We start from the raw sequence: 10,538 nt of genomic DNA, 5'->3' as shown, positions 1-10,538 counted from the left end.
AAAACAGCTATCGTAAAATTCATATGGAATCTCAAGAGAACAAGGAGAGCCAAGACAATCTTGAACAAGAATGAACTTCGAGTTCTGACATTTCCTGATTTTTAAACTTATCATAAAACAACAGTACTAAAAATAAGGTAGTGCTGAAATACAGACAGACCTATAGGTCAATGGAAAGAACAGAGAATCCAGTAATAAGCTCTAATCTAAATGGTCAAATGATATTTGGCAAAGGTGCCAAGATCATTCAATAGGGAAAGGAGTCTTTTTAACAAATGGTATTAGGGAAATTGCAACTTCATGAGCAACGCAGTGAAGTGCACACTTACTTTACACCATCTACAAAACTTCACTCAAAATGGGTCAAAAACTTAAATGAAAGAGGTACAACTATGTAACTTTTAGAAGAAAACAGGGGAAAGTCCTCATGATGTAGGATGAGGAAATGAATTCTTTGATAGGACAGGAAAAGCACAGGCAGCAAAAATTAACACAGAAAAAGTGAGTACATCAAAATTGAAAACTTTTGTGCATAAAGGACATAATAGAGTGAAAGGCAGCCTACAGAAGGATAGAAAATATTTGCATATCATATATTTGATAAAGGTTTAATATCCAGACTACACAAAAAAAATCCTTCAATTCAACAACAAAACAATCCAATTTAAAAAATGGTCATGGATACCTGGGTTATTCAGTGGGTTAAGTGTCTGCCTTCAGCTCAGGTCCTGATCCCAGAGTCTTGGGATCAAGTCCTACATCAGGCTCCTTGCTCATCAGGGAGACTGCTTCTCCTTTTGACTGTTGCTCCTCCTGCTTCTGCTCATTTATTCTCTTTCTGACAAATAAATAAAATCTTTGAAAAATAAATAAGTAAAATAAAAACCAGAAATGGAGAAAGGACTTGAATAGACATTTTTTTCAATAAGATACAGAAATAGCCTATAAATTCATGAAAAGATGTTCAGCATTAGGAAAATGCAAGTCAAACCACAATGAGATAGCATCTCACACCCACTATGATGGCTACTATCAAAAAAAGAAATAACAATTTTTGTGAAGGATGTGGAGAAAAGAATCCTTATGCACTATGTTAGATATATATCAAAAAGGTGTAGTTACTATGAAAAACTTTATGGAGTTTCCTCAAAAAATAAAAACAAAATTTCCATATTATCTAAGAATTTCACTTTTGGTTTTAGCCCTATTAATAACAGAATTATGTCCCTATTACTAACAGAATTATGGTTCTGTTAGTTTTATCCCTATTACTAACAGAATTATGTCCCGCCAAATTCCTAGCTTCTAGTAACTCAGAAAGTGATTGTATCTGGATACAGTCTTTAAAGAGGGAATTAAATTTAAATGAGTTTGGCCCTAACTTAATATGACTGGTGTTTTTTATAAGAAAAGAAAGTTAGGATACAGATTTACCTAGAAGACAGACAATACAGGGATAAAATGGCCATTTACAGGATAAGAAGAAGAGACTGAGGAGAAATCAAATCTATGGTCTAAAATTAATATGATCTCCCAATATTTAAATGTTAGAATTTTAATGCCCAAAATGGTGGTGTTAGGAGGTGAGGCCTTTGGCAGGTAAACAGGTTGAGGGTAGAATATTCATGAATAGGATTAGTGCTTTTATAAGAAAGATCCAACAGAGCTCCCCAGCCCCTTCTACCACGGAAGGACACAATGAGAAGTCTGCTTCTTGTAAGAGAGCCCTTTCCCAACCATGCCTCTGAAACTGTGAGAAATGCATTTCTGCTGTTTATAGGCTACCCAGTCAGTGGATTTTTGTTACTGTAACTCGAACAGACCAAGACACCAAATCTGAAACATTATTTATAATAACCAAAAAAGGTAAAGCAATCCAAATATCTATTTACAGGTGAATAGAGAACTAAAAGTAGAATACTATTCAGCCTTTAAAAAGGTAGAAAATTCTGACACCTACTACATGCATAAACCCTAATGATACTATGCTTAGTGAAATAAGACAGTTACTAGAAAACAAAAACAAAAACAAAAAACCCAATACTTCATGATTCTACTTATAAGAGGTACCTAGAGTAGTTAAATTCAAAAACACAGAAAGTGGAATGCTGATTGGTGGGCTGCAGTGAGGGGGAAATGACAGGTTCTTTAATAGGTATAGAACTTCTGTTTTGCAAGATGGAAAGAACTCTGGAGATTGGTGGCATGATGCGAATGCACTTAACACTATTGAACTGCATACCTAAAAATGGCTAAGACAGTAAACTTTATGTTATATGGGTTCTATTGCAACATAAAAAAAGGCTAATGCAATGTGATGACCCTATGTAGCTGTTAGCAGTTGTTGTTGTCTTGAACATCAATATGAACACTGATTTGAGTGTAGTGTTAGATATATAAAAATAGTTGCCAGAGAAAGTACATGATACCTATTTAAATTTAAATTCAGATAAAAATGGATAATTGTTAGTTAACACGAATTCCAAGAATTGCATGGCACACACATGCTTATACTACAAATATTTGTCCTTTATCTGAGAAGTATATATAACTGTGAACTCTGTGTTTTTATTTGCTATATATGGAGATTCTAATACAAATTATACATGTTCACGATGCCTTGCCATAAAGAGTATATGCTATTCTATGAGTATTTAGAATTGTAAAGTAAGGGTACATCTGAGATGTCCAGTGACATTCTGAGTACCCTAGGTAGCCTGATAAATAATAGATAATTTATTATTCATTATATTCCTATAAATAATAAATCTAACCTCTAGTCTTTAGTTTCTCAGTCACTCTCCTATGGCATGTGAAATATTTCTACATTTAAACCAATTTCTCTCATTTAGAAATATGATTTTTTTAGTAGAGGTAATAACTTAAAAGTATGTCCTGAGATAAAAAGTATTTCCTGAGATGTAAAGTAATTGCTTTACACACGTACATAAACACACACATACACAGATGCATTTCTGTGACCAAATAAATCTATTAAATGGTGAGTCAAATCACTTAAACTTTGCACCTTAACGAACTGGAGAATCAACCACAAATTAAGCCAACCCCATGCACAAGATGGGAAATAATCAAGATTAGAGCAGAGATCAATGAGATAGAAACTAGAGATAGAGTAGAACGCATCAACGAAACGAGAAGCTGGTTTTTCAATAAGATCAATAAACCTTTGGCCAAACTAATCCAAAAGAAAAGAGAGAAGACCCCAATTCATAAAATTATAAATGAAAAGGGAGAGATCATGACTAACACCAAGGAAATAGAAACAATCATCAGAAATTATCAATAGTTATATGCCAATAAGTTAAGCAATCTAGATGACATGGATGAATTCCTGGAAACCTCTAAACTTCCAAAACTGAATCAGGAAGAAATTGACAACCTGACTAGACCAATATCTAGTAACAAGTCTGAAGGAGTGATCAAAAACCTCCCAAAAAACAAGAGCACTGGACCTGACAGGTTCCCTGGGGAATCCTAATAAACTTTTAAAGATGAAATAATACCCATTCTCCTGAAGCTGTTTCAAAAAATTGAAGCAGAAGGAAAACTTCCAGACTCTTTTTTGAAGCCAGCATTACCACGATCCCCAAACCAGACAAAGACCCCATGAAAAAGGAGAATTTCAGACCAATGTCCCTGATGAACATGGATGCCAAATTCTCAACAAGATCCTCAATAATAGGATCCAACAGTACATTAAAAAGATTATCTACATGACCAGGTGGGAATTATCCATGGGTTGCAAGGGTGGTTCAACATTCGCAAATCAATCAATGGGATAGAACAAATCAATGAAAGAAGAACCACATGGTCATCTCAATTGATGTAGAAAAAGCATTTGACATGATAAACTTTGGAAAATTATCTACTGATTCTTAATCACTGTCACCCTAACTCAGATTAGTCAATCAAACAAAACAGTCATTTACAAATAAAGGACAGCAAAAAAACACATGACATTTATGATCAGAATGTCTGTGTTTGAATATAGGCTTTACCATTTTTTGGTGTGGCTCTTGGACAAGTCATATAGCCTCTTCAGTAACAGTGATGATAATAATAATACCTACTTTTGGGGATCACTGTAAAAATTGAAACTGTGTATAAAAAATATTTATCAACCTATCTCATGACAGGAAAACATGTAGAAAGGTGTTAGGACATGACTAATTTGAGAGGAATAAAGAAAGGTGGGTTTGACAGGAGGCGGAAGTGATACCACTGGAGGGTGAGAAGCAGTAGAAAGAAGGTTCTCAGGAAGCAAAGAGGAGAAATAGACATTAAAAGGCAGAAATGCAAGGAAGGGATGATGAAGACAAATCACAGACTTTCTATATATTTCTTGGTCTTTCTCACTTTTGACAACACAAGTTAACAGAGAAAGAGAATCAGTTGTTAGGAATAAAGGAATTGAGGGACACTTGGGTAGCTGATAAGCTGATAAGCATCAGACTCTGAATACCTTGTCAAAATAATAAAGTTAATACAACAATTGTGGTAGAGGCATTCAATGAGAAAAGACTAGAAAATTTCATATTCAGTGCTGAAATAGCAATGCATTGATCTAGGAGGAATTAAAAAGGGATCCTTGTCTGTCTTACACTATTTACAAAAATTAACACCAGTTGAATTAAAACACTGATTGTTTTCTGGCAATAGTGCAAGAAAACCTAGATAGTTCATGTGCAATGTTAGACACCTAGAGTATCTAGAAATTCAGAATTTATTAAATGAAATTAAAACCATCTGTATGCAAAAAAAGATATACCAGAAAAGACAGATATGATGTATCTGGAAAAAAATGAAAAAGGAAATAGCAGGCCATGAGTTCATTTGAGTAATAAACAAAAAGTTCTTACAAACTGTCAGGAAAAAGGCCAAACACAGTGTCTAAAAATGGGCAAAGATATGAATACACAATATACCAAGTTCAAATCCAAATAACTAACACCCTTGGGAATAAGGAAAATGACTAATTACTAGGGAAATAGAAATCAATATAATGATTTAAACAGAGAGAAAGTTTAATGCCACAGATTTCATGTTGATATGAACATGAGGTGAAAGGGTAGGCTTAGATTGCTGGCTCAAACGTAATGTGATTAACCAAGTTTAGGCTCTATTCTAAAAAGCCTCAGTATTATTAATCTGTAAAATGAGAATATGAAATAAATGAAATAATGGTTTTGGAAATTAAGTTAGCCATTTATATCTCCAAATAATGGAGCCTTTCCTTTATTTGAAATAGGATGAAAACCAGGAAACTTTCTAGTCAATAATTAGCCAATTGATAGTGAACTAGAAATCTGTTCATTTAAATTCGGCTATAATAAGTCTTAAAGGAAAACTGGAAATTTTAAGTAAAATTTCTTTTAAAGTTAAACTGTCTTTTGTGGGTTTTGTTTGTTTGTTTTGTTTTGTTTTGTTTAAATCTTGGTAGTTCACTTCAGTTTAAACTGCTGGAAGCAGATCCTTTTTTTTTTTTTTTTAAGATTTTATTTATTTATTTGACAGACAGAGATCACAAGTAGGCAGAGAGGCAGGCAGAGAGAGAGGAGGAAGCAGTCTCCCCGCTGAACAGAGAGTCTGATGTGGGCTCAATCCCAGGACCCTGGGATCATGACCTGAGCCAAAGGCAGAGGCTTTAACCCACTGAGCCACCCAGGTGCCCCAAAGCAGATCCTTTTTATGTCCATGTTTAAGGAAGTGCTGAAGGTCAGATCATTCAAAGCCAACCCCATCAGGCATCCTACCAAGATAATCTCTAGGGAGGTCAGAGGTGGGATTGAGAAGTAGCAGATTTTTCCAGTCCAGTTCAAAGGATTTCTCACTGTCCTCATAAGGGACCTCTTTTCAATAGAAAGATAAAGGGTTGCCAAGAGAGGACAATGGAAATCCCTCCTTTTTATGTAGATTTATTTTTTCATGAGGTAAAAGTAACAAAACATTCATACTCTTAATAGAGGTTATAGTATTTTGCTGGAGGCAAATTAATTATTTGGGATTTACTAGTGCTCAAATGAATTGTGCTTTATTCATAAACTGAAGTCTTAAGGTCCAGAGTGACTTATTGGACTTGGAGTCAGGGCCAGTAACAATGTACTAAAGGTTAAATAAAACCATAAAAGTGGGGATCCTAATTCAGCAGGGATGGTGTCCCTTTAAGAAGAGGAGAGATAACTATGCTTGTAAGCATTTGGAGAGAAGGTGGCCATGTGCAAACCAGCAAGTGAGCTCCCACTAGAAACTAAATGTTGCTGGCACCTTGATCTTGAACTTGCACTCATCAGAATTGTGAGAAAATAAACTTCTCTTGTTTAAGCTGCCCAGCCTATGGTATTTTGTTATGGCAACCTGAGCAGACGAAAACAACTAACTAGTAAAACAATGCAATTGTGTGTTTTCAATTTCATCTGTGGTTGCTTTGTTTCTTTTGATCTCTGACAAAGGTGATGAATATTCATTTTGAGTCAACAGTTTCATTATAATCATATATTTTTTTTTTTTACTTAACAAGAGTGCACTTAGAATTAAATTCATAGTGTATGAAAGCACCCAGAATTTTATATTTCAATTTATGTTCACATATTTAGTGAGTATTTGGGAAGTAAGGATTTGGCATTTTCTGTTTTTTATACTTCAAAATCATATTTTTTATAATTTTTCCAATGTGGAATTTGAGGTGATGGTGGAAAAAGCTTACCTGATACAAAATTCAGCTCCTTCTTTATGCTTAAAGATAGATGTTTAAGAGTGAGTGTCTGGGCTTCAGTATTTCAGACTTAGGAGTAGAGTTTATTGAATGTCAACGGCAAGATTTCTATTATACAAATGAAAGCACTGATTGACTAAAGGGAATTTAAATGACTTACCCTCAATGATAAATTTTGTCAATAGTGAGAAAGAGAAAAAAATTGTGGACATAGTGGCAGTGAAAATTGAAACACAGACCACAATTTAAAAGTATATCCTGAATCACAAAATAGATAGAAGGTGCCAGAGAAATCATGTTTATCACCAATTATCTAAATTCATTCTTTTAACACCAGTTTACTTAGATCTCTGTGATATAGATAAGACTACCCACAAGCTGATCAGCAGTGATTCTATATGGGCTCACAAATCCTAAAGACAGAGACCTCTGGGAGTTCCAGCAACGCTTGCATTGACACCATCTGACCAATGCTTCCCAAGGTCATCCCTTGACTCCAGCATCCAAAACTCCAGTTCTCTTTTCCTGACTTCATTCTCTTTCTTTTGTGATACCCTACAAATTCCCATGGTGTGTGGACTCTTTTGCTGCATCAAGTCATAACTTTTGACCACAAAAGTGTAGCTGGTGGTTTTTGGTTGATGGCAATTAAAGTTCATCAAGCCAATAGTAAGAAATCTTAGAATTCTTTGGATTCTATTTCACAAAGACTCCCACTTCCCCACTTTCATTTTATCCTGGAAAAAGTCCACTCCATTTTTCAAATTGGATTTCTGGTTCAAAGAAATCCTCTTTCTACTTAGGCCTTTATTTATTTCCCATTTTGAAGATTACAATGGGAAAACATCTGAAAGAATATCAGTTTTTGAATTCAGCAACAAAGGCAAAAATTGTATAGAATCAAAACATTCTAGAAAAGCTATATTAAATTCTTGACTAAAAATAATATGCATTGTTTGGTATAGGCACATTTATTTAATACAATAAATTCATATCTGATATAACTGTATCATAATATAATGAACAAAATTACACACTGAAAATATTGATAATATTCATGTTAAGGTTAGAAAGGGGAATTTAAATTATTATTGTTAATTCTTTTTCTATCTGTTTTTCATAAGCTTCCAAAGATGAATTCTTATTAAATAAAATTCACAAATGATATAACTACATTGTAACACTGACAATCCAGAGCCTACTGATATATTTCAATATATGTGTTTCATTTGAAATAATAACAGTTCTCAGACAATATACACTAATTTTATTGAAAGGTCATGCTAAGAGAAAAGGTGGAAGATCTCTAAAAGCTACAATGCTGGATGAGTCCAGTCACTACTAGCAAGTAACCAACTAACTCGCTTTTAAGAACTTCAAATATGTATTTTCAAATTATCTTGAAATCACATAAAATTAGAAATGATTAAAACAAAATTGCATAATAAAAATTAGAATTGCTTAAAATAAAGTGCATATTAATTACATATGTGGAAACATCAGATTTTTCCAAAAGTAAATATCAGAAAGAGAACTTTAGTATATACTTTAGAGAACTTTAATATATTATCCAATAAAAATATTAATATATATAGTAGAATACCATCTGATGCTTGATTCTGAAAACAGTTTTTGAATTTGCCTATTTCAGATATTTGCAGTATTATCTTGAGCAAGTCACTTGAACTCTCAGAGATGGTGTTTTATCAGATTAAGAGATGCTCTGTCTGCCTATCAGGTTTATTGTAGAGTTCAACAGGAATGATGTAGACATGGAAGGCTTTATAAGCTATATAAAGAACCTACGTATATACTCAGGGAAAATGAGAGGTTCTAAAATCACAGAGCAAAATAAGTGATATATTTTTAAGAGGGAAAATATCCCATGATAGAATTGTTTTGTCATGAGAATAATTTTTTTGGTCATATGTTCACTATAATGTCAGATTACATATTGCTTAGCAAAATGTAACGAAAACCACATTTCTTCCACAGGGAAGCTTAATGACCTTAATATAATCACTTAGCTTCTCTGAGCCTTAGTTTTCTCACTTGCAAGTTTGAGATGAAGAAAAGAGCACAAAATTGCAATCAGATGAGGTTACTGATCATAGTGACTGAAATGGCAAAACAGTGCCTGATCCCTTCTACTTTGTCTTCAACTGGCTGGTTCATCAGTATTTCCCGATTCAGTTTCTGTGACTTCCCTCTTCTCCCTATGAATCACCTCCCCCTACTCTCCACATTAAGGCTAGAACACAAAACAAAACAAAACAAAAATCAAGTTACTTCTCTGGACTCTAGGCAAATTCTCATCACTCTTTCAATAGAGTTCAGTCTGGGCAAACTTATATTCCCATATAAGAGGTTCTGTTCTACCTAATAAAGAATCAGCAGCAGCTTTTCCTTGCTATGTAAGCAAATTAAAGGTAGAAAAACAGGACATAAAGAGATGGCTTAGCTTTAAAAATATATAACCTTCCCTAAATTTTTAATACATGCCTTCTCACCAATTGTTTTACTATAGGCACGTGAGCCAGCAGGTGGGCGAGGGAATAGCGTCTTCAGCAGAATCTGTTGCAGCCGCGTTTGCCCGAAGCTCAGAGGCTAACCGAGGGACCTATCTCCGGACTGGCGGACATGGGCTCTCGCCTTGGGCTCAGAGCCACCTTCGGCGAGGCTGGGGGCTTGCTGCGCTCGGCTTCTCTGCCAGCTCACGGCCATCCTGGCTTAGGCGGCCTCGACGCCTAAGGTGGGGGAGCTGCTCTCAACCGGTGGGTCCCCGCGTGGCTCTCAGCTCTGGCCGCTGTGGTCCTGCCCAGAGCTACATCCCAGATCCCCTGCCTCCCTCCGGGCTACTCTGAGCAAGGGTGCTCCTGAGCTCCAAACTCAGGCTGCCAGGGCAAGTGTCTTCATAAACCCAGAGGATGGATGTCCGGGAAGCGCTACAACTGTCTTGAAGTTAGTTGTTCCATCAAATACTTCATATTTGGCTTCAGTGTCATATTTTGGTTCTTGGGAATAGCATTTCTTGGAATTGGACTGTAGGCATGGAATGAAAAAGGAGTTCTGTCTAATATCTCTTCCACCACTGATCTCGGAGGCTTTGACCCAATCTGGCTCTTCCTCCTGGTGGGAGGAATGATGTTCATTTTGGGATTCGCAGGGTGCATTGGAGCGATAAGGGAAAACACTTTCCTGTTGAAGTTCTGGCAGTGCTGTGGGGCTTTTGGAGCTGATGATTGGAACCTAAATATTTGCTTCAATTGCACAGATTCCCACACAAGTCCAGTGCAAAGCAGCGTGCCATTCTCCAGCTGCACCAAAGACCCCGCAGAAGATGTCATCAACAGTGTGGCTATGATGCCAGGCAAAAACCAGAAGTTGACCAGCAGATTGTAATCTACAAGAAAGGCTGTGTGCTCCAGTTTGAGAAGTGGTTGCAGGACAATTTAACCATGGTGGCTGGTATTTTCATAGGCATTGCATTGCTACAGATTTGGGGGATCTGCCTGGCTCAGAATTTGGTTAGCAATATCCAAGCTGTCAGGGCCAGCTGGTAGAGCCCTGCCTCACTGCTGTATGACACTGGATGGACCCAGCCTTCCTGACCCTCCAGCATGCCCAGCCACATCCACGCTGCAATCCCACAGGATGGAACTGCCGAGAACTTGGATTTGGGCCGGTACAACTGGGAAATGCTTCTCACTGATGAAATTAAAAAGACAACCAGTATGAAAGTCATTGTACCATGCATCTCTGCTGTATCCATGAATTTATAGATGGTTGGGATGGTTGGATACTT

At 36.1% G+C, this 10,538-nt stretch overlaps 1 pseudogene across 1 annotated transcript; it reads left to right on the top strand.

Moving 5' to 3' along the window:
- The first annotated feature begins 9,664 nt into the window (after positions 1 to 9,664).
- LOC309851088 (tetraspanin-5 pseudogene) lies at positions 9,665 to 10,296 on the top strand (annotated as a pseudogene). Its single transcript has one exon. The product of its transcript is annotated as a tetraspanin-5 pseudogene (transcript).
- The last annotated feature ends 242 nt before the right edge of the window (positions 10,297 to 10,538 follow it).

This window comes from Mustela nivalis (assembly GCF_964662115.1).
Source record: "Mustela nivalis genome assembly, chromosome: 17".
NCBI classification, from domain to species: Eukaryota; Metazoa; Chordata; class Mammalia; order Carnivora; family Mustelidae; genus Mustela; species Mustela nivalis.
Note: the sequence above shows the minus strand (reverse complement) of the source record. Positions and strands in the feature narration are given on the sequence as shown.